This window comes from Pelophylax lessonae (assembly GCF_965119305.1).
Source record: "Pelophylax lessonae genome assembly, chromosome: 2".
Lineage (NCBI taxonomy): Eukaryota > Metazoa > Chordata > Amphibia > Anura > Ranidae > Pelophylax > Pelophylax lessonae.
Window position 1 is genome coordinate 586,695,703 of NC_138769.1, and position 22,371 is coordinate 586,718,073.

The following is a 22,371-nucleotide window of genomic DNA, read 5'->3' on the forward strand; positions in this document are numbered from 1 at the left end:
ATCTCGATCCAACGATGAATGGACACACTGAGCAGTGGCTCGGGAGAGCAGTAGTTTTGTCTGGCAGCATTTGAATACACCTAGTCCCTCCACGGCTTTCTGGGTTGACAGTACTGCCTCTATTGCTAATACCCTCCCCTGCAAGCTGCAGTGGAAGGAGAAAGTGTAAGACACAAATCAAGAAGATTTGGCTTAGTTAGGAGATAGAAAGAACATTCTTATTTTAAACTTATAAAGCTTGTAGATGGCATAGAAAATGGATTTGGTACTTGTTTAGACTGTTATACAGGGCCCTCTAGTTGTACAAAACCAACTGCACAGAGCAGGTAAGTATAACATGTTTGTTATTTTAGGTTTTTATTTTTTTTAACTGATACTTTACAATCACTTTAAAGCAGGGCAATAATCAAAGTTGCATATGATACTTATTAACCAACTTTCTGATCACTTTACAATGTGTACAAAAAGTGTAGAAAAGCAAAGTGCCACCCCTCGTCTATTCTACCTCAGCGGAGGAGCTGAACTGTAAACTTCCTGCTCGTTGGTATATGAGAGCCCTCCCATCTTGCAAACAATCTCTTCTTCTTCCTCTAGGTGTTGGAGAGGACGACTTGTCTGACTTTCACCCCTGAACTATCCTATTGATTGTATTGCTACATTAGTGTTTAAAAAGTACACGTGCATTTATGGATTTTTCAAACACAAATCGTGATAGCTTAAAGTGGTTCTAAGGGCTAAAGGTTGTTTTTTTTTTTTTTTTTTTCAGCATGCATTCTATGCATAAAGGTAAAAAGCCTTTTATACTTACCTGAGCCCGATCTCGATCCAGCGATGTGCAGAAGAGCAGCTGCTCTCCCGACTCTCTCCCTTCTCATTGGCTCTGAACACAGCAGCAGGAGCCATGTCAAATACCGCCAGTGAGGAGGGAACAGAGGGCGAGGCCGAGCCCCATTCTGGGTATTACTGGACACAAAGAGCAGGACTCAGCAGTGAGCAACATGGGGGAGGAGCCAGGAGGGGAAGGGACCAAGATGCTGTAAAATGATCCTTACACCTACTGAGAGGATAAAAAAGCCAATTCACCCACTATAAAAACTGATTAAATACCAATTTGAATATAAAAGAAACATTAAAAGGTCATTTATGTTAAAATGGCGACTAAAGCTTAAAAATTAAATCAAGATGAATAAAGTTTACAGCAAAGCATTGGTTAGAAAAAATGTATAAAATTATAGAATATATTTTGATGCACGCAACAATAAACCAACTTCTCCCTTTTAGTATAATAATAATAAAAGTAAAAATAAAAGAGGACTACTTGGTAAAATAAAATATTCTCTCTTTTAGACTCGAGGGTTATTGAATGCTCCTATACAATGAATACAAATGGCAAAACACCAGGAATAGTTAATGTAAAATACAATACAAGCTGGGCACATTTTTACACCACAATAAAAGAAGGGTTTAAAATGTTTAAAAGGCACAAAAAATGAAACCAAAATATGCACACACCACTCAGCTAAGAAGTATTGTTTAACCACTTGCCAACCGCCTCAAGTAGAAATACTGCGGTGGTCAGCCCCAGCCAGGCATAGTGATGTACCGGTACGTCACTAGCCATCGCCGCTCTGGCGTGCGCGTGTGCTCCAGCGGTCCCGCCGATGACTCGATTGGGTTCAGAACCGATCAGTCATCAGGTCCAGGCCAATCATTTTTGGCCTGGACCTGTAGATCGGTTCTGCCCAATCAGATTACACTGAGCCTGTGAAATGTAAACACAGGCTCAGAAAAGATGTGCCCTCCCCTCCCATGATCCTTTTTGGATCAAGCGTGAGAGGAGAGCACATCTAACTGTAAGTACTGCATCAAGCACACACTTCTACATTTAGATAGACACATTTAACCCCCGATCGCCCCCCAGTTAACCCCTACACCCCCTGTCACAACACACACTGTATACAGCATATAGCATTTTCCTATATACCTGTATAAGTGTGATTTGTGAACAGGTGTAGCGCTTGCGACCCCCCCCCTTTTTCACTAAAAATACCCGCCACCCCCCCAATAAAGATTTAACCCCCTGATCCCCCCTGACCCCCCTCCCCCCTGTCACATTCAACACTAATACAAACGAAATATACTGTATTTCTGTATTTTGTATTAGTGCGATTGTGACGTGACTTGACTTAGCGCTAGCGACTTTGTTTCTCTCCCAAAGGAGGTTTAGGGTCCCCTGCCACCCCCCCCAATAACATTTTAAACCCCTGATCCCCCCCTGATCACCCCTACACCCCCTGTCACAACACACACTGTATACAGTATATAGCATTTTCTATATACCTGTACAAGTGTGACTTGTGACTAGGTTTAGCGCTTGCCACCATTCCTTTTATCCGTAGGATACCCGCCGCCCCCTCCCAATAAAGATTTAACCCCCTGATCACCCCATGATCACATCCAGTTAACCCCTTCCCCCCTGTCACATTGCACACTAACACACATAATATACTGTTTTTACTGTATTTTGTATTAGTGCGATTGTGACTTGAGGTTGCTCTAGTGACTTAGTTCCTATCCCAAAGGAGGTTTAGGGTCCCCGCCACCCCCCCCCATAAAGATTTAACCCCCTGATCCCCCCCCCAGTTAACCCCTTCTGTGGCCTGTCACAGTGTCACTTTTATATAGTGTACAGTTTTTTTTCTGATCACCATTATTAGTGACACAGGTGACATTAGCTAGTGTCAGTCTAAAAAAGCGCAGATCCCCGGCGCATAGTTAGAAATAACCCCTTGATTACCACACACACACACAAACACATACACTTCCATTACTAGTATAGTGTTTGAACAGATCAATATCTGATCAGAACTATACTAGCGCCCCCATAGTTTAGGGTTCCCAAAATGCGGTGTTTGCACGGTCAGCACTGATTCCTGCCAGTGCCTGCATTTAACACTTTCACCCAGGCAAGTGTAGTAATCAATAGATTACGGTCACTTCCAAAAAAACACAAACACACAAAACCGCTGTGTTAGCAGAGTCAGGCCTGATCCCTGCTAGCATTAGCAGTTTTTTTGGTAGCACTTGAAATAGTCCTTGACAACCAGGTGCTTTTATTACCTGTGAGTAAACACCACTGTACAGGTAAATTTAGTTACCAAAATGTCCAAACGTTTGTACAGTGGTGAAGAGGCTTATAGTATACTGGCCGTGTCAGATGATAGCGATGGGGAAGCTACACTGGCCGAATTAGTGTCAGTATACGAACCTGATGACAGCAGCGGCTCCCTGACAGATAGCTCAGACGACAGATGGGTCCCTGTTACACCCAGGCGTACCCGACCCCATTCTGGAGTTGTTGAGATGCAGGAATCGCAGGGTGCTCGTATGGAGCAGAGTGTGGTTACTAGTGCCGCTCATCCTTCTGGCGACCTGGCAAGCGCCAGCGGCCTAGTAGACCCTGGACCTAACCAGCACTGCAGTATCACTTGGTGACTTGGCGAGTCCCATAAGTGCAGTTGAAGCTGATGCAGTGGCTAGCACGAGTAGTGGCCCGCAGCCACCGTGTATTCGAAGACAGGCCCGTAGAGCCCATAGTGCCCTCCCTAATGCGCTGGCATATCCCAATTGGCAACCCACTGATTCTACAGCGACAGTACTTCCCCCATTCACTGCCCAACCTGGAATCCACGTGGAGACAGCTGGTTTTACGCCCCTGAACTTTGAGCTGTTCTTCACGGAAGATCTTTATAGATCTATTGTGGATCAATCAAATTTATACGCACAACAATTCATCGCCGCCAACCCAAATTCGCCCCTTGCCAGACCATTCGGCTGGAAACCTATAACGGTTTCCGATTTTAAAATCTTTCTGGGCCTTTCCCTCCACATGGGCATAACTAAACAGAGTGAATTGCGGCTATATTGGTCCATTAGCCCAGTTCACCATATGCGCATGTACTCTGCCTCCATGTCCAGGGCTAGATATGAGCAAATTCTGTGATTTATGCATTTCAGCGACAATGAAATCTGTCGTCCTCGGGGAGACCCTGAATATGATCGGCTCCACAAAATTCGGCCCCTCATAGACCACTTCAATCAGCGGTTTGCAGCATTGTTTACCCCTGAACAAGTTGTCTGCGTTGACGAGTCCCTGATTAAATTTACTGTCCGCCTTGCTATGAAACAGTACCTCCCCAGCAAGCGTGCCAAGTACGGGGTCAAGCTGTATAAACTGTGTGACAGGGCCACAGGTTATACAGTTAGTTTCCGGGTCTATGAGGGAAAAGATATCTGTGTGGAGCCCCCGAACTGCCCAGACTACATAGGGAGCAGAGGCAAGATTGTTTGGGACTTGTGTCACCCTTATCCGGAAAGGGGTACGATTTGTTTGTGGACAACTTTTACACAAGCATGCCACTATTTAGTCATCATTCTGAATTACAAATTGGCGCATGTGGCACTGTGCGACCTAATCGTCGGGGCTTCCCCCAACGGCTTGTAAATTCCCGTCTTAGTCGGGGGGCGAGAGCCTGCTTGAAAATGGACAAATTGCTTGCAGTGAAGTGGAGGGATACACGGGATGTTTATGTTCTGTCCTCCCTTCACGCAGACACGACGATCCAAATTCCTACGGCAACTGGCGTTATGGAGAACCCCCTCTGTGTCCACGAATATAACCTTAATATGGGAGGGGTGGACCTTAACGACCAGCTTTTGGCGCCGTATTTAGATGCCCGTAAAGCCAGACGCTGGTACAAAAAAGTGTTTGTTTACCTTTACCAATTGGCTATGCTGAACGCCTTTGTCCTATACAGGGCGTCAAGATGAACTGGATCCTTCCGGGAATTCCAGGAAGCGATCATCCTTTCCTACCTGTACCCAGGAGGCATGCCTGCCCAACTTCCCCTTCCAGATGCAGTGAGCCGGCTGCATGAGAGACACATTTTCCTTATGTCCTCCCGAGTACCCCTACCCAAAGACGACCCCAAAAAAGATGTCGTGCCTGTAGCAGGCGCGGATGTAGGCGTGACACCCGCTATTATTGTCCCAAATGTCCTGACCAACCTGGTCTCTGCATCGGGGAATGTTTCGAGCGCTACCATACACTAGTGGAGTTTGAGTGTAGGGTACAGTACGACACAGTGTAGGGCACACAAACACAGGGTCTTGAAAGATGTTGGATGTCCATCGACATTTTGAGAGACCCAAGCTGGAAAATCGCAGTCGCAAATCGAGAAATAACAGTTAGAAAGAAAAATAAAAAGGATTCAAAAACTGTTGTTGTGTCAGTCATTTTATATGTTCTTCTACTCTTCCTACTGTACTTTTACTTTACTTTGTTTTTCATTCTTTTGTGACCCGTTTCTCTTGCAGGTACTCGTCGGCTGCCACATTGATTTTATATATTCTGACACAAACAGCGTTTGCGCTCAGCATATATGGATACCTTTGCTGGCAGCAGCTGTGGTGATTTTCTGATTTCAGCACTGCAGTTAAAATCCTATTTTGGTATACATGGAATAGTGTCGTGTATACCCATCATTAAAATAGTGGGTGGATGTTTGGGCGGTTAAGTGGTTAATACTACACATTATTCCTGTGCTGATTTCTGACAGGTTATCTTTTTTTTCGTTCAGCCCACTAAAAACCTCGAAAAACCTACACTATATGCCATACAAGGACCAGCAATATACTGGTACGTTGCTGGACTTTGAGTGGTTATACCAGGATGATGCCTGCAGATTTAGGCATCATCTTGGTATCGTTTTTACAGCCAGCGGTCGGCTTACATGTAAAAGCAATACTAGCAGGTAATTGGCCGCTAGACTGCTTTTACATGCAGTGGGAGGGGACCCCCCCCCCCCCCAGGGAACCCCCCCCCCCGAACGGCCGCCTTTCGTTCGCAGCCTTCCGTGTTTTTTCTCGGGCTCTCCTGTCCCACCGGTTAACCCGAGAGTGCAGCCTGTGGTTCAATTATCTAACCATAGAGCTAATTGGAGATGAGAATGGCTCCAATCATCTCTATGGCCTAAGATACCGGAAGCTACGAGCATTTCATGACTTCTGTTTCGCCAGAAATAAACAGGGCCATTGGGAAATTGGGAAAGAATTTTATCACACCAATTTTGGTGTGGTCAGATGCGTTAAGGTCAGAGGAGAGATCCAGTCTAAAAGACCCCAATTTAAAAAAAAAAAAGGAGTACCTGTCACTACAGATTGCTATCATAGGGGATATTTAAATTCACTGTGATAACAATAAAAATGATTAAAAAAAAAAAAAAATCAAGCCCCCCCTGTCCCCCCGTGCTTGCGCGCAATGGCGCACACAAGCGTTGGTCTAGTGTTATATGTAAACCGCAATTGCAGCATGCATGTGTGGTATCGCCGCGAACGTCAGGTCGAGTGCAGTAATTCTTGCAGTAGACCTCCTCTGTAAGTCTAAAGTGGACACCCCAAGCTATTTGCTGAGAGGCATGGTGAGTCCATGGAGTATTTTATATTTTGCCACAAGTTCCGGGAAATATATATATTTTTTTTTTGTTGTTTTTTTACACAAAGTTGTCAGTAAATTATATAATGCTCACACATGCCATGGGTATATGTGAAATGACACCCCAAAATACATTCTGCTGCTTCTCCTGAGTACAGGGATACCCCATGTGTGAGACTTTTTGGCAGTCTAGCCGCGTACAGGACCCGGAAAACCAATCCGCACCTTCTGACTTTCTAAGGGCGTAAATTGTTGATCTTACTGCCTATCACACGTTTGAAGTCCATGAAATGCCAAGATGGCACAAACCCCCCCCCCCCAAATGACCCCATTTTGCAAAGTAGACACTCCAATCTATTTGCTGAGAGGCATGGTGAGTATATTGCAGCTCTCATTTTTTTTGGAAAATGAAGAAAAAAAACAGGAAAATGCTTTTTTTTTCCTCTTTTCAATTTCCAAAACTTTGTGACAAAAAGTGAGATCTGCAAAACACTCAACATGCCTCTCTGCAAATAGCTTAGGGTGTCTACTTTCCGAAAAGGGGTCATTTGGGGGGGGGGGGTTATGCTGTCTTGGCATTTTATGGCCTCCGAAACTGTGATAGGTAGTCAGGAGTGAAATCAACAATTTAAGCCTTTGGAAAGCCTGAAAGTGGGGATTGGTTTTCAAGGTCTTCACAAAAGGATCGGGGGGCTACACGAACCTAGCTTGTAAGGCCGAACTAAACAACACACCTCAGGAAATACCGCCATGGCTAACAGAAGATAGACTTAAAACTAAACTAGAGAAACTTAACATAAATAAATCACCGGGACCGGATGGCTTGCACCCGAGGGTTCTTAAAGAGCTCAGCCAGGTGATTGCCAGACCATTATTCTTGATCTTTAAGGATAGTTTACAGACGGGTATGGTGCCAGCTGATTGGAAAAAAGCCAACGTGGTACCAATATTTAAAAAGGGGCCGAGATGTATCCCGGGTAACTATAGGCCGGTCAGCCTAACATCTGTAGTCTGCAAGATTTTGGAGGGGATGTTAAGGGACCACATACAAGACTTTAGTAATGAAAACTGTATTATTAGTAGTAATCAGCATGGATTCATGAAAAATCGTTCTTGCCAAACCAATCTATTAACCTTCTACGATGAAGTGAGCTGCCACCTAGATAAAGGTAAGCCTGTGGATGTGGTGTATCTGGACTTTGCAAAGGCCTTTGACACCGTTCCCCACAAACGTTTACTGTACAAACTAAGGAAGGTAGGTATGGACCATAAGGTGAGTACCTGGATAGATAACTGGCTCCAAGGGAGAGTCCAGAGGGTGATGATTAATGGGGAGTACTCGGATTGGGCGGGTGTGGAAAGTGGGGTCCCCCAGGGTTCTGTCCTGGGACCAATCCTGTTTAATTTATTCATAAATGATCTAGAGGAGGGGATATCTAGTACAATCTCAGTATTTGCGGATGATACTAAACTAAGCTTGCCAATATCTTCTATGCAGGATGTGGAAACCTTACAAGCGGACCTGATCAAAATAACGGGGTGGGCCACTACATGGCAGATGAGGTTTAATGTTGAAAAATTAAAAGTAATGCACTTGGGGGCCAGAAACCAGAAAACAAGCTACTCACTAGGGGCGGAACCTCTGGGTGAGTCTAGGATGGAAAAAGACTTGGTGGTACTGGTAGACAACAGGCTTGGCAGTGGCATGCAATGCCAAGCCGCTGCAAGCAAAGCCAACAGAATACTGGGATGTATAAAAAAGGGGATTCACTCCAGAAATAAAGAGATTATTCTCCCGCTCTACAAGACTCTGGTCCGGCCACATCTGGAGTATGCTGTCCAGTTCTGGGCACCGGTCCTCAGGAAGGATGTGCTGGAATTGGAAAGAGTCCAGAGAATGGCAACAAAAATAATTAGGGGAATGGAGGACATCAGCTATGAGGAAAGACTACAAGCACTGAACCTATTCTCTCTGGAGAAGAGACGATTGAGGGGGGGATATGATATCAATGTACAAATACTGTACTGGCGACCCTAGCATAAGGAACAAACTATTCAGAGAAAGGAGATACAATAAGACACGTGGCCACTCACTAAAACTAGAGGAAAGGAGGTTTAACCTTAAAATGCGTAAGGGGTTCTTCACTGTAAGAGCGGTAAGGATGTGGAATGCTCTTCCACAAACAGTCGTATCAGCAGGGAGCATTGATAGTTTCAAAAAACTATTAGATGGGCACCTTAGAGACCACAACATACAGGGGTATACAATGTATGGTTAAAAGCAAACACACACACACACACACACACATCATAGGTTGAACTGGATGGACTGATGTATTTTTTCAACCTCACTATGAACTATGTAACTATGTAAGGTCCTGTACTCGGCTAGACTGCAAAAAAGTCTCACACATGGGGTATCCCTGTACTCAGGAGAAGCAGCAGAATGTATTTTGGGGTGTCATTTCACATATACCCATGGCATGTGTGAGCAATATACAAAAGTGAAAATATATCAGCGCATACACCTCTACTAAAGACAAAAAGCAGCTGACACTCAAAGTTAATCTAAAGAACCAAAAAAACAATGATAGGAAATTAGTGCGGCGCTAAAACTAAAATGAATCAATTAAATAGGAAATATAGTCCATGCAAAGGAGGAAGGGCCCTGTGTGGATAAAGATACACTCAGAGCAAATGCTGTGGTCTTGAAACTACAAATCCACCACCAGATAGAATGGCCTCTCACCTCAAAGCACTGACCACAAAGGGTCAAATCACCAGGACAGATTCCACTTGCAACTGAACACTGACGATAACACCTTTGGCAGAATGGATGGATGGGATGATCCCAGTTGCTCCAAATACCTCCAGGGGTTATCGATTAGACAATCCAAAAGCTTGCTCTCTTAGTGGTGTGACTCAAAGAAAGGCAAGGGATTGCACATAGTGAAGTATGTCTAACACATTTATTGATTAAAACATAAGAAAGCCTCTTACTTAATAACAGCATACAGCAGGCACATCACATCCTCTCTTGCTGAATGTAACAGTCATACACTTCCTCGAGCGGCTCTGTGAGACAGCGGGTGATTTCACGGCTCCTCCCTTCCGCACGCTTGACGTCCCATAAGGGAAGGGACTTCCTCAGCGGCTTGTCGCTTGTGAGCTCAACATGCCTCTCAGAACATTCCTTAGGATGTCTACTTTCCAAAAAGTGGTAGTTTGGGGGGGGGGGGGGGGGTTGTACTGCCCTGCCATTTTAGCACTTCATGAAATGAGATAGGCAGTCAGAAATTAAAGCTGCGTAAATTTCAGTATTTACACCATAGTTTGTAGACGCTATAACTTTTGCACAAACCAATAAAAATACGCTCATTTAATTTTTTTTGTCAAAGACATGTAGCTAATTATATTTTGGCCAAAAAAAATTGAGTATATTGGATATTGTTTAAAAGACAAAGTTGAAAATGTCATTTTTTCGCAAAATTTTCGCTCTTTTTTTATTAATATCGCAAAAAATAAAAAGCGCAGAGGTGATCAAATACCACCAAAAGAAAGCTCTGTTTGTGGGAAAAAAAGGACGTAAATTTTGTTTGGGTACAGCATTGCATGACCGCGCAATTGTCAGTTAAAGTCACGAAGTGCCAAGTTGAAAAAAGGGGTCTGGTCAGGAAGGGGGTAAAATCTTCCAGGGCTTAAGTGGTTAAAACCAATCCACCCACTCCCTTATGTGTGTGATCTAGTGATCCCGGGAACACACCTGCTGGTGATGCTAAACACCAACTCAAGGTCCCATGCTGCCTCTCACAAATGGAAATACTGATGTAATTAAAAAAAAAACTCATACTAGGAATCTTAGTCAATGCCACCAGTAAGATTCAAACCTGCATTGGAAGTTTGAATGTAAATTAGTGATTTGAGAAGCACAGAGAAATATTTCCTAAGGGCAAGCCTCCAAAAGATTTTGTATAGAGGTGTGTGTTTATGTTGCAGAAATGATACCAAACTTAGATAAAAGGAAACCTGTGTGACCTAAAGTAACACTTCAGGTTAAAGAATATCTTTTGAATACAGAGGCCAGCTGTATTAAAATCAAAGAGGTTTTGCTGCAATAATCACCCTTATAGTAGAAGTATCACCAACATTTTTTTGGCTGTACTTCTCCTATGGATCACAGGAGTGCAGTTTCCCCCCAGAAGCCTGGACCAGCACCTGGCTCAGCCTCTCACCAATCTGCCGAGAGGCTGAGCCAACCCCCGCTCCCTCCACAGCCCAGCGGTCCAGAGAGCACTGGAGGGCAGAGAGTCAGCGACTGACAGTCGCAGCTCTCTGCTCACAACAGATGGGGAGAACTGATCGCTCAGCCTTCACTACAGCATCTGCGAGGTACAGATGCAGATCGGATCGATGTAATTGATGCTGCATCCACCTAGGTGAGTATAATCTTTTTTTTTTTTGCAAAGCCCATACTTCTCTTCTAATCCAGGGTTGTCACCCACAGTATTTTTTTTTCCACCAAATGTCATCAGTTTTCTGTGTTAAATTATAGCCAGCATCATTCAACCCACTTCCTGTCTGTCATGGTCCCACCCCTGGGCTCAGAAGATTATTGTGCTTGATGAAACTCACAAATTATTACATGAGTACTGTGCCATTCAGCAGGAAGGTCCACGTGCCATACTACTGTAAGAGAAGAGGAATAGTCCATGATATCTATGGGCTGGCCAGAAGATCTTTGGAAAAAAGTATGCATTTTTTTTTTGTGTGGCTTCAAGGAGGGAGGGTGGATTTTTGCCAAATCTAGACTTTATCTTTAAAGCTGAAATTCACACTTTCAATTAAAATTGACTATATTTAATCTTTACAATGCTAGCATTAGTAGATAAATAGGAACATACAGTATATAATATTTACTTGTTTTAAACTTTTTTTTTACATTTCTTCAGTTTTGTCCTGATTTTTAGGCCTAGGCAAATAATGTCATACATCCCAGGAGTCCTAATGCCTGCATGCCAGAGCTAAGGGCAGATCGGTTTCAAGAAGTAAATGCCACATGAATCATCTGCTCTAAAGCCTTGTACACACGCACCGATTGTTGGCCGACCGATCGTCTGTCTTTTGTCCAGTGTTGTTGTGTTGGTTGAAATGTGCTCTAGACTGCACACGGATTTTGTCGGCCAACAACAACCAACTGCAGAAGTGATGTCATGTTCTGGTCTACTTTTCGTGTGTTTTTTATTCTCTGAGCATGCCCAGTCTTGCTCATCTGACTTTTGTTGGCCGAAATCTGTACTGACTGACGAACAATCGGCCGTTCCGGTGACGGCCAACAAAAATTTTATAGCATGCACACCAGATTTTGTTCGGCCGAAAAGTCGCAGTCGGTTGTCGGAAGCATCATACTAACAAGCCGAAAATCGGCCGATCGGACGTTAGCCGAAAATTTACGGCCAACAATCGGTGCGTGTGTACGGGGCTTTACTCAAGATGGACGAAACCAGGAATGTTAGAGGGTGTTTTTCAAAGTTATTACTAATCCAAATAAAGCATGGGCATGGATGTGTGTGTGAGTTTGCTTTCGGTATTAAAATGAATTAAATAGAAATTTTGGTTTGTGGTACTCGGATGCAGTCTAGTTCCACTTTAAGAACCATTGTAGTGGTTATTAGTTAGACTTAGCAGCTCAGCAAATAGTTTTACTTTTTGCTGTGAATTGTCAACTAGCAACTGTAAAATATGTAACATTTTATTGAACTGAACTCTAAAAACTTGGACGGAATTCCAATCTCAACATTAGTCATGGTGGCTGTGGTTTATTTTCCAGAGGTTTAGCCCTATAGGATGTGGGACTCATCTACAGTGTAGGACCTGTAGATTGTAGGTTTTCAGTGTTGATAAGTACAGACTTCTATGTTTTATTGAGAAACAAGGAAATAAATACGTGACGAGTTTCTATATTGGCCATGGACAAGGGGGTTATTATGTGAGAGTTAGATTATGGTTTAGAAGAGGGAAAGACATAAGTGTAATTGTTAAAATTAGTATCAATGTTAAGGCCTAACCCTCCTGTCATGTGGGTACCTGCAGCAGTTTAATGTGGTTGTAAATCCTTACATATACCAAGTGAAGTGACTGGCCCCAAGTGATACACAGAGGTGAAACAAACTCCCCTAAATAAGTTGTAAATGTTTATCTGCAGGCTCAGAATATATAGACTTTATAAAGCTTGTCTCAGCTGTCAGAAAACTGTGGCAGAGAGCTGAAATTACACACTGCAGAGATTAGTGAGAAGAGCTCTGAGAGCTGATTGGAGGAAAGTGACACACCCTCCTTCACACAGCTAACAGTAACAGAGTTGAGGCTGTCAATCACAGGTTGTGTACTGGGGATCCCTCACCTTTTTTCTCTTGGTGTCAGGAAAACTTGTAAGAAGTGACATACACAGATAGAAAAGGAACAGAGAAGCAGACAGAAATGAAACTTAGTACTCCGGATTGAGACAAGTAAACACTTTAGAGGGATGTGCTTTGTTCATGTTTCATGTCTGAGATTTACAACCACTTTCAAGCAGACATTGGACCCATGTAGATGTCCTCGTTCTCCTAGTCCTGTGGACAAGAAGTCCCCCCAAGCATATGATTTTGACTCCTGAGTATGTCAACCCTCCTGGCTGGAACACACCATTATCTTTTCTCCAAGGCTGTGTGTCTGAATGGCAGTATCTGCTGCCATTCAGACACACAGCCTTGGAGTGAAGATAGTGGTGTGTTCCAGCCAGGAGGGTTGACATACTCAGGAGTCAAAACCATATGCTGGGGGGGGGGGGGGGACTTCTTGTCCACAGGACTAGGAGAACGAGGACATCTACATGGGTCCAGAGAGACTGAGAAAGCTGGGATGGCGACGTTAATCCATGGGCTATCTCTAACAAACTGAATGGAGCAATTGTCCCAGTGATCAGTATATGGTTCACATGATTCAGTGGAAGAGGAACGTTTAGGGCTATCAGAGGAGAGGAGAGAAACGTAGAGGTGATCTTAAGGTGCAGTTTCATATTGTTTTCTGGTGAGTGCCCACTACCGATGGGGGAGCACAAGTGGTGAGGTGGCGGATATCTCATTATTGATTGTCACTGGAACACAGTGGAATAATATCTATCACTATTACCAATAAGGACACTTGCACTTTGTTAAAGACTCTATTGATTATAGAGTGTATTGTGTGATCTAATCATCGTGTGCAGATTTGGTGATTAATCAGTTTATATTGCCATACATTTCACCTACTGTGGTGGAATATTACCTTTAAATGCATATTAGTGCTTTAGCGCTGCTGAGTGGAATTGAGTGTTATATATATTTTATATGTTGAGACTGTCACACTTTTGGTTTTAGTATTTGCAGTTTACAGCGGCTGCTTTAATTTATTTAATTATTGTTTAGTTCATTCAATCATTATTATCATTCAATGTATTGTGGAATTTTTCCACTTGTCTTACAGACCAGAACTGAGCGCTGGACGAGTGTTTGCTTGGCCTTGGTTTTGCAACCACTTTTTTTTTTTTACTATTTTTATAAATGTGTTATACTTACTTGCTCTGTGCAGTGGTTTTGCGCAGAGCCACCCTGATCATCCTCGTATTGGGTCCCCCGCAAGCGCTCCTGGCTCCTCCAATTCTCCGAGTTCCCTTGAGCAAGTCGCTCGCTATGGGGGCATTCATGCGTGCTCACACCAGAGCCCCACTCTGTGTGTTCCTAAGACCACAGAACCGCGCTTGGCCCCACCCACTGCTCCCTCCTCACTGGCTGTGATTGAAAGCAGTGGGAGCCAATGAGAAAGCAGAGACCAAGGAGAGCAGCTGCTCTTGTGCACATTGATGAAACGCAATTTGGCTCGGGTGAGTACTGAGGGGAGCTGCATACTGAAGGTTTTTTACCTTCATGCATAGAATGCATGAAGGTAAAAAACCTTCAGCCTTTTTAAACCACTTTAATGTTCCCTTTAAGGAAGAACAGAGAATAGAGAGAGAGCTTCAGAAAATAGAAATGGACTTCAGTTAGCATTATTGAGACATGCTACCTACATCCAGAAACAAATATTCCAGTTTTGAGTAATTGCTAGTAAGCTAAATCACCTTCTGATTACTTGCATCTCAGAAGCTCCAGTGACAAAACATGCCTACTAGAATTTAGAGCATCACTCATATGATGGATTCACAATCATTTTAAATGAAACAAAACAGATATTCCAGATACAAGAGGCTGACACTCTTGGTATACAGCCTTACTGGAGACATTAGAGACACACATAACTGCAGGGGGATTTCACCACTGGAGGCTTCTGGAAAAGGAAACCAGCAGCTATTCAAACCACCCAAAAGTAAAACTTGAGTTGTATGAATTTAAAGTAAACTAATATCTATGTATGAAGTGCTTGATGCACAAGTATATTTCATTAACTTGTATAGTGATAAAAAAATAGTCATAAGTGATAAAGCTAAACTAATAATAATAATATAAAAGTGATCTAAAAGTTGAGATGATGATACACAAAAGATATATAACGCAACCAACTTCTGAATTGATTCTTAGAGACAGATATACCCGCATAAGTAACCTTTATAGACTAAGAAAAAGACATGAGAAGCCACTTATGTTTCTACCTAGAGAGTAGAAAGAGACCTAAGCTAGTAAAGATAAATATCACCAAAGCTGACTTAAAGAGATAAGAAACCAAAGAGTGAATTATTCAACTGTTTCACGCCTATAATTGACATTTTGGCAATGGATAGACCAGGAAACAGCTCTGGAAAATATGTGGCTATTAACCATCTTTAACCATAAACTAAACAAAGTTTCCCACGACTTTTTTCCTACCATAATGTTGAAATATGCACACATGATGGAACATAGGTGCCCAATTTCTGCCTTTTCTTAGTTTGACTTTAAATATGCAATTTTGTTGCATGATCATGATCATACCTGTGTTTCCAATATGGTTTGTTAATTTTCAATGCCATGGAGAATAAAAGTGGCAAAAAAGCTCCCACTAAATTTGCCATGTCTAACTTTTCTTTTCCAAAAGTTTTTAAAATATTCACGAAGGAATTTTAGGTGGCATATTTTAGTACATCCCTTTACAACATGCTTCTGTCACCGTCTTGTGTTTATTATGGATCTATTCTTTATAACCCAAGTTTTTTTACACTGATTTATTTGCATAGTATCTGCAAAAACAGCTGGCAGTGGTATTCATATTGTATTGTAACCCTTAATTAGGTATGACAAAAACACACAAAATGTGTGTGTATGCGAGTGGTTTGGTGCATGTGTTTCTTCATCTTTTATATTCTGTATATGATTTAAAAATAAAAAGGCCAGTTCTACTGTAAGGATATAGAAAAGGCCAAATGCAGTAAAACAGTACAACTGTAGTGAACAGTAAAACCAAGAGATGTAGTCTCCACATAGTTGTAGTCACTATAAATCTAAACTGGCCATCTAGAGTCATACTTTCTACTGGAATAAATGCAAAACTAGGAGTTCAATAAACCAACTCTTACAAATAGATGTACATCCATTAGGCGTCTATACAACCATGTAATAATGGCTAAAGGTGCTCATTCAGCACAATGCTTGTAAGTTGCCATACTTATAAAGCTGTCCATTCAGCACCATGCTGCAAAGCAGTCTGTCCTTATGCAACTGTCCATTCAGGATCAAGGCAACTAGTCTTTATAAAGCTGTGCATTCAGGACTACGCTGCAGGGCAGCTAGTCTGTATTGAGCTATATATTCAGCGACATGCTATAAGGCAGCCAGTCTTTATAGAACTGTCTAATGAGCAATATGCTGCAAAACAGCAAGTCTTTATGGAGTCAATTAGCACTATTGTGGAGTAAATTCAGCACTATGCTAAAAGGCAGCAACTCTGTATGGACCTGTCTATTCAACACCATGCTGCAGGGTAGCCAGTCTTAATGGTGTTGTCCATTCAGGACCATCCTACAAGGCAATCAGTCTTTAGGAAGCTGTCCATTCTGCACTATGCTAAAAGGCAGTCAGTCTGTATGGAGCTGTCCATTCAACACCATGCTAAAAGGCAGCCAGTGCTTATGGACCTGTCCTTTGAACAGATAGTCTTTATGAAGTTCTCTAATTAGGACAATGCTTAAAGACAATCGGTCTTAATGAAGTTGTCCATTTAACACCATGCTACAATGTGGCCAGTCTTAATGGTGCTGTCCATTTAGCACTATGCTGTAAGGCAGCCAGTCTTTAGCACTATGCTGTAAGGCAGCCAGTCTTTATGAAGCTGTTCTTTCCCATACAACAAGGCAGCCAGTCTTAATGTGTTGTCCAATCAGGACCATTCTACAAGGCAATCAGTCTTTCAAAACCTGTCCATTCAGAAGTATGCTAAAAGGCAGCCAGCCTCTATGGAACTTGTCCATTCAACACCATGCTTAAAGGCAGCCATTCTTTTTGGAACTGTCCTTTAAACAGATAGTCTTTATGGAGTTGTCTAATCAGGACCATGCTACAAGACAATTCGTTTTTGGGAAGCTGTCCATGCAGCACTATGCTAAAAGGCAGCCAGTCTGTGTGGAGCTACCCATTCAAAATCATGCTGCAAGGCAGCCAGGTTGTATAGAGCTGTCTATTCAGCAACATCCCGCCAGGTAGTCAGTCTTTATGGAGTTGTAAATTCAGCACTATGCTAAAAGGTAGTCAGTCTGTTTGGAGATGTCCATTCAACACCATGCTACAAGGCAGCCAGTGCTTATGAAACTGTCCTTTGAACAGATAGTCCTAATTAAGTTGTCCGTTCAACACCATGCTACAAGGTGGCCAGTCTCCATGGTGTTGACCATTGAACAGTCTTTATGGAGCTGTCCATTCAGCACTATGCTACAAGGCAGCCAGTGGAGTTATACATTCACCACCATGCCATCAGATAGCTAGTCTTTATGGTTCTGTCCATTGCATGGTCGGTCCATATGAAGCTGTCCATTCAGCACCACGCTGCAAGTCTGCATTAAGCTGTCCATTGCATGGTTAGCACATATGGAGCTGTCCATTCAGCACCACGCTGAAAGTCTTTATGGAGTTTTCCATTGCATAGTTGGCCCGTATGGAGCTGTCCATTCAGCACCACGCTGCAAGTCTGTATGGAGTTTTCCATTGTACGGTTAGTCTGGAGGGAGCTGTCCATTCAGCACCACACCATCAGGTATTAGTCTCTATGGAGCTGTCCATTCAGCACCACGCAGTAAGTCTGTATCGAGTTGTCTATTAAACCGTCAGTCTGTATGGAGCTGTCTATTGAACCGTCAGTCTGTATGGAGCTGTCTATTGAACCGTCAGTCTGTATGGAGCTGTCTATTGAACCGTCAGTCTGTATGGAGCTGTCTATTGAACCGTCAGTCTGTATGGAGCTGTCTATTGAACCGTTAGTGTGTATGGAGCTGTCCACTGTACGGTTTGTCTGTATAGAGCTGTCCATTCATCTGTATCACGCTCCCAGGAAATCATACACAAGCAAGCTGGGTCAAAATGAGACGTTATCCCTACATGCCACTTCAATTACTTTGTTTAAAACGTTAAACTGGATTCTTTGCTGCAGGCAACTACTCAAACTCCCTTTACACCATCTTTTAAATAAGCCTTGCAATCCTCATGGGATCCCTTCCCACCTAATGACAGTTCTAGGGATAACCATCCTAGGGACAGGGACTACACACTGCATGTGACTGAACATCCATTCCATTCTTACACTCCAGCACACAATGACTTATTCTGCATCTTTATGGGTTAATAAAAGGGATGGAAGACATCCTCCATGCAGTCTATAGACATGGAAAGGTATGTCGCTTTACTGTGGGTTTGGGAAATGAAGTGCCAAGCAGAAAACCTGGCTATAAAAATGCATGATGCAACCAGAAACTGAATGCAGCTGCATTTGCGTTTAACTTGTGCGGAGAATGCGCTGCGTGTAAGGAACTTGTGTGGCAAATGTGTTGTGTGTCAGGATCAGGAACTTGTGCCGCGAATGCGTTGTGGTCAGGAACTTGTGCCGCGAATGCGTTGTGGTCAGGAACTTGTGCCACGCATGCGTTGTGGTCAGGAACTTGTGCCGCGAATGCTCTGTGTGTCAGGAACATGTGCCGCGAATGCTCTGTGTGTCAGGAACATGTGCCGCGAATGCGCTGTGTGTCAGGAACATGTGCCGCGAATGCGCTGTGTCAGGAACTTGTGCCGCGAATGCTCTGTGTGTCAGGAACTTGATCAGCGAATGCGCTGTGTGTCAGGAACTTGTGCCGCGAATGCGCTGTGTGTCAGGAACTTGTGTAGGGAATGCGCTGTGTGTCAGGAACTTGTGTAGGGAATGCGCTGTGTGTCAGGAACTTGTGTAGGGAATGCGCTGTGTGTCAGGAACTTGTGTAGGGAATGTGCTGTGTGTCAGGAACTTGTGTAGGGAATGTGCTGTGTGTCAGGAACTTGTGCAGGGAATGCGCTGTGTGTCAGGAACTTGTGCAGGGAATGCGCTGTGTGTCAGGAACTTGTGCAGCAAATGTGCTGTGTGTCAGGAACTTGTGCAGGGAATGTGCTCTGTGTCAGGAACTTGTGCAGGGAATGTGCTCTGTGTCAGGAACTTGTGCAGGGAATGTGCTCTGTGTCAGGAACTTGTGCAGGGAATGCGCTCTGTGTCAGGAACTTGTGCAGGGAATGTGTTGTGTGTCAGGAACTTGTGCAGCAAATGTGCTGTGTGTCAGGAACTTGTGCAGGGAATGCGCTGTGTGTCAGGAACTTGTGCAGGGAATGTGCTGTGTGTCAGGAACTTGTGCAGGGAATGTGCTGTGTGTCAGGAACTTGTGCAGGGAATGTGCTGTGTGTTAGGAACTTGTGCAGGAAATGTGTTGTGTGTCAGGAACTTGTGCAGCGAATGTGCTGTGTGTCAGGAACTTGTGCAGGGAATGCGCTCTGTGTCAGGAACTTGTGCAGGGAATGCGCTCTGTGTCAGGAACTTGTGCAGGGAATGCGCTCTGTGTCAGGAACTTGTGCAGGGAATGCGCTCTGTGTCAGGAACTTGTGCAGGGAATGTGTTGTGTGTCAGGAACTTGTGCAGCAAATGTGCTGTGTGTCAGGAACTTGTGCAGGGAATGCGCTGTGTGTCAGGAACTTGTGCAGGGAATGTGCTGTGTGTCAGGAACTTGTGCAGCAAATGTGCTGTGTGTCAGGAACTTGTGCAGGGAATGCGCTGTGTGTCAGGAACTTGTGCAGGGAATGCGCTGTGTGTCAGGAACTTGTGCAGGGAATGTGCTGTGTGTCAGGAACTTGTGCAGCAAATGTGCTGTGTGTCAGGAACTTGTGCAGCAAATGTGCTGTGTGTCAGGAACTTGTGCAGCAAATGTGCTGTGTGTCAGAAACTTGTGCAGGAAATGTGTTGTGTGTCAGGAACTTGTGCAGGGAATGTGTTGTGTGTCAGGAACTTGTGCAGGGAATGTGTTGTGTGTCAGGAACTTGTGCAGGGAATGTGTTGTGTGTCAGGATGTGCCATCTGCTGGCCTGGGACACGTGTGCTCTTAGCCGGTGATGGTGTCATCCCTATAACATTCCTATGCACACCATGACACCCAGCCATCCACATCCTAGACAGAGACAGGGACGCCGCTTGGCTGTGTGCAGGCATTGCCATTGCAGAACATAAGGGCCACAGGCTTCAGAGGAAGGGAAAAATACTGCAGTGTATAGGAGCAGGTTATCTATCCGACACACTTCTCTAAGAGAAGCCTACACATAGTCACTGCAAAACTCAGCCTGAGCCCCTCCAGTATCCCCCCAGCCAGCAATATTACTGATCACTACAAGAGAAGGCAATAATAAAATAAGAGCAGAGCGCAAAGCATGCAGGACTGTGCCCACCTACCACACCCGCAATTCTCACACCCTCTGTACACAGGAGGGGGGTCCCCAGCCCCGAACTCGTGCAGGATTGTCTCTCCTTCCAGGATCAGACCCCCATCCCCTGCACATACAATGGAACGGGTGGGGCTGGGGACGGAAAGTGATGACACCTTGTGATTTTCTGTAGCCGCACTGATTGTGTTGGGGGGTCATGGTGTGAAGACCCCCCCTTCCTCCCAGGGGCACTGACAGGTGTATGCCAGGGTGAGGGCTTTCACCATGATCCCCTCTCTCAGGGATGGAGGCCACTGGAAGGGTAGGAAAAGGGAGGGGGGTACTAAATTTACATGGAGGGGGACTCCCTAAAAAGATAGCACCCCACTAGGAACCCCCAAGTGTTGGGTAATGATGGCATTTCAGCAGGCACAAGGTTATAAAAGCAAAAGGTGGGGGGCAGCACTGGTGATCCACTTGAGTAACTACTTGGTGACCCCAGATCCCAGCCCCCCGCATGATGAGCCCCATGCAGCAGTGGCACCGGGGATCAGGGCTGCAGTGTGGAGCTCCCTGCTAAGCTATGACCCGGGGGCCAGTCCTAGTCGGGGCAGCCGGCGGAGAAGTTGAGGGCAGCATCGTCTCTGCGGCAAAGAGCCGGTGCCTGAGTCTACCCTCCCCCCCTTATCCCGGGCCCCGAGCACCAGCAGCCAGCACTCTACTCCAGCGGAGTCCCAGCCTCAGCCTGTCCCAAGACCTTCCCACCACACACCCTGCCTCTGCTAAGCCATTCTCCCCCGCTCGGCATCGCATCCCAGCGACACTTACTTGCTTGGCTCTAGCGGGAGTCCCTGCAGGCGCCGCCGGACTGCAGAGGTGGGGAGGCTGCAGCAGGAGGAACTGCGGCCGTCGCCATCTTGGAGCCTCCGCAGCGCGCGCCGGTGTTATGCCAAACAAGGCATCCCCGGCATCCCTTCAGACGTGCCCGTGCCGGCCGCTGGGAGGTACCGGCGGGTGCTGTGCGCGCAGCGCGGGAGCCGCTCACTTACATGCGATCAGCAGAGCTAATACTTCAGCTACACACCACAAGGGTAACCCCCTACATACATAGCCGACATCCTCCTGCACCATGGATTGACCCTTTCACTGCTTACTACCAATAGAAAGATCTATAAAACAGAAATGTATGCAATTGCTAAAAAGTCTAAAGATACCTTTATTCATCTGATATGCAGTGCTTTAAGTGGCCCAAAAGAGGTGCCGGTACTCTATTATGGCATATACATTTTTTTTGCCCCCACCCCACCCCACATCAGGGTCCCAACAGAGCTCCCCCCCCCCCCACCTGGGCTGGGACTCCGGAGCAGGGGGACTCACTGGTGGTGACTGGTCTTTCTCTGGAGTGGGAAATATTCTTGGGGGGGGGGGGGGCAATTGAGGGCGCAGATGTCCAAAATGAGCGTACTGGTACGCTAAGGCGCACAGAGAGGTGGCGGTATGCAAGTGGCGGTACTGAGTACCAGTGCATACCGGCCCACTTAAAGCACTGCTGATATGTATGTCCATTGTGGGGGATCTTACAGACACTCTAGCGTAGCCTTTCTCAACCTTTTCTAGAGGAACCCTTAAAAAACGTCCCAGTCTCAGGAAACCCCTGCTTAAAGCGGAGTTCCACCTAAAAAAACAAAAAAATACATAAAAATACCCCTGGGTCAGTCAGGGCTAGTACATTCCACAATGGATAGCCTCTGAACTGTCCCCTGCAAGAAGAAATACTTACCTTGAAAATGTCTTCTCCAGCGCTGCCATCTCAGGTGTGGGCAGCTTGAAGCCAGCGCGATCCTCTTCTGCGTCCTCTTCGGTCCCACAATGCACTGCACCGGCCCCACCATCACTTCTGGTGCCGCAGCGTCATCCCTGCACAGTTTCTGGGCATGCCCAGAAGCTGTTTAGCAAGGTATGACGGCGCCTGAA

At 44.9% G+C, this 22,371-nt stretch overlaps 1 protein-coding gene across 1 annotated transcript in view; it reads right to left on the bottom strand.

Annotated features, from left to right (window-relative positions):
• SCN8A (sodium voltage-gated channel alpha subunit 8) overlaps positions 1 to 21,344 on the bottom strand; it is a 328,265-nt gene extending 306,921 nt beyond the window's left edge. The window contains exon 1 of the mRNA XM_082244781.1: positions 21,226 to 21,344. The gene's annotated coding sequence lies outside the window, so the exon portion shown is untranslated. The remainder of the gene's footprint in view (positions 1 to 21,225) is intronic.
• Positions 21,345 to 22,371: the final 1,027 nt, after the last annotated feature.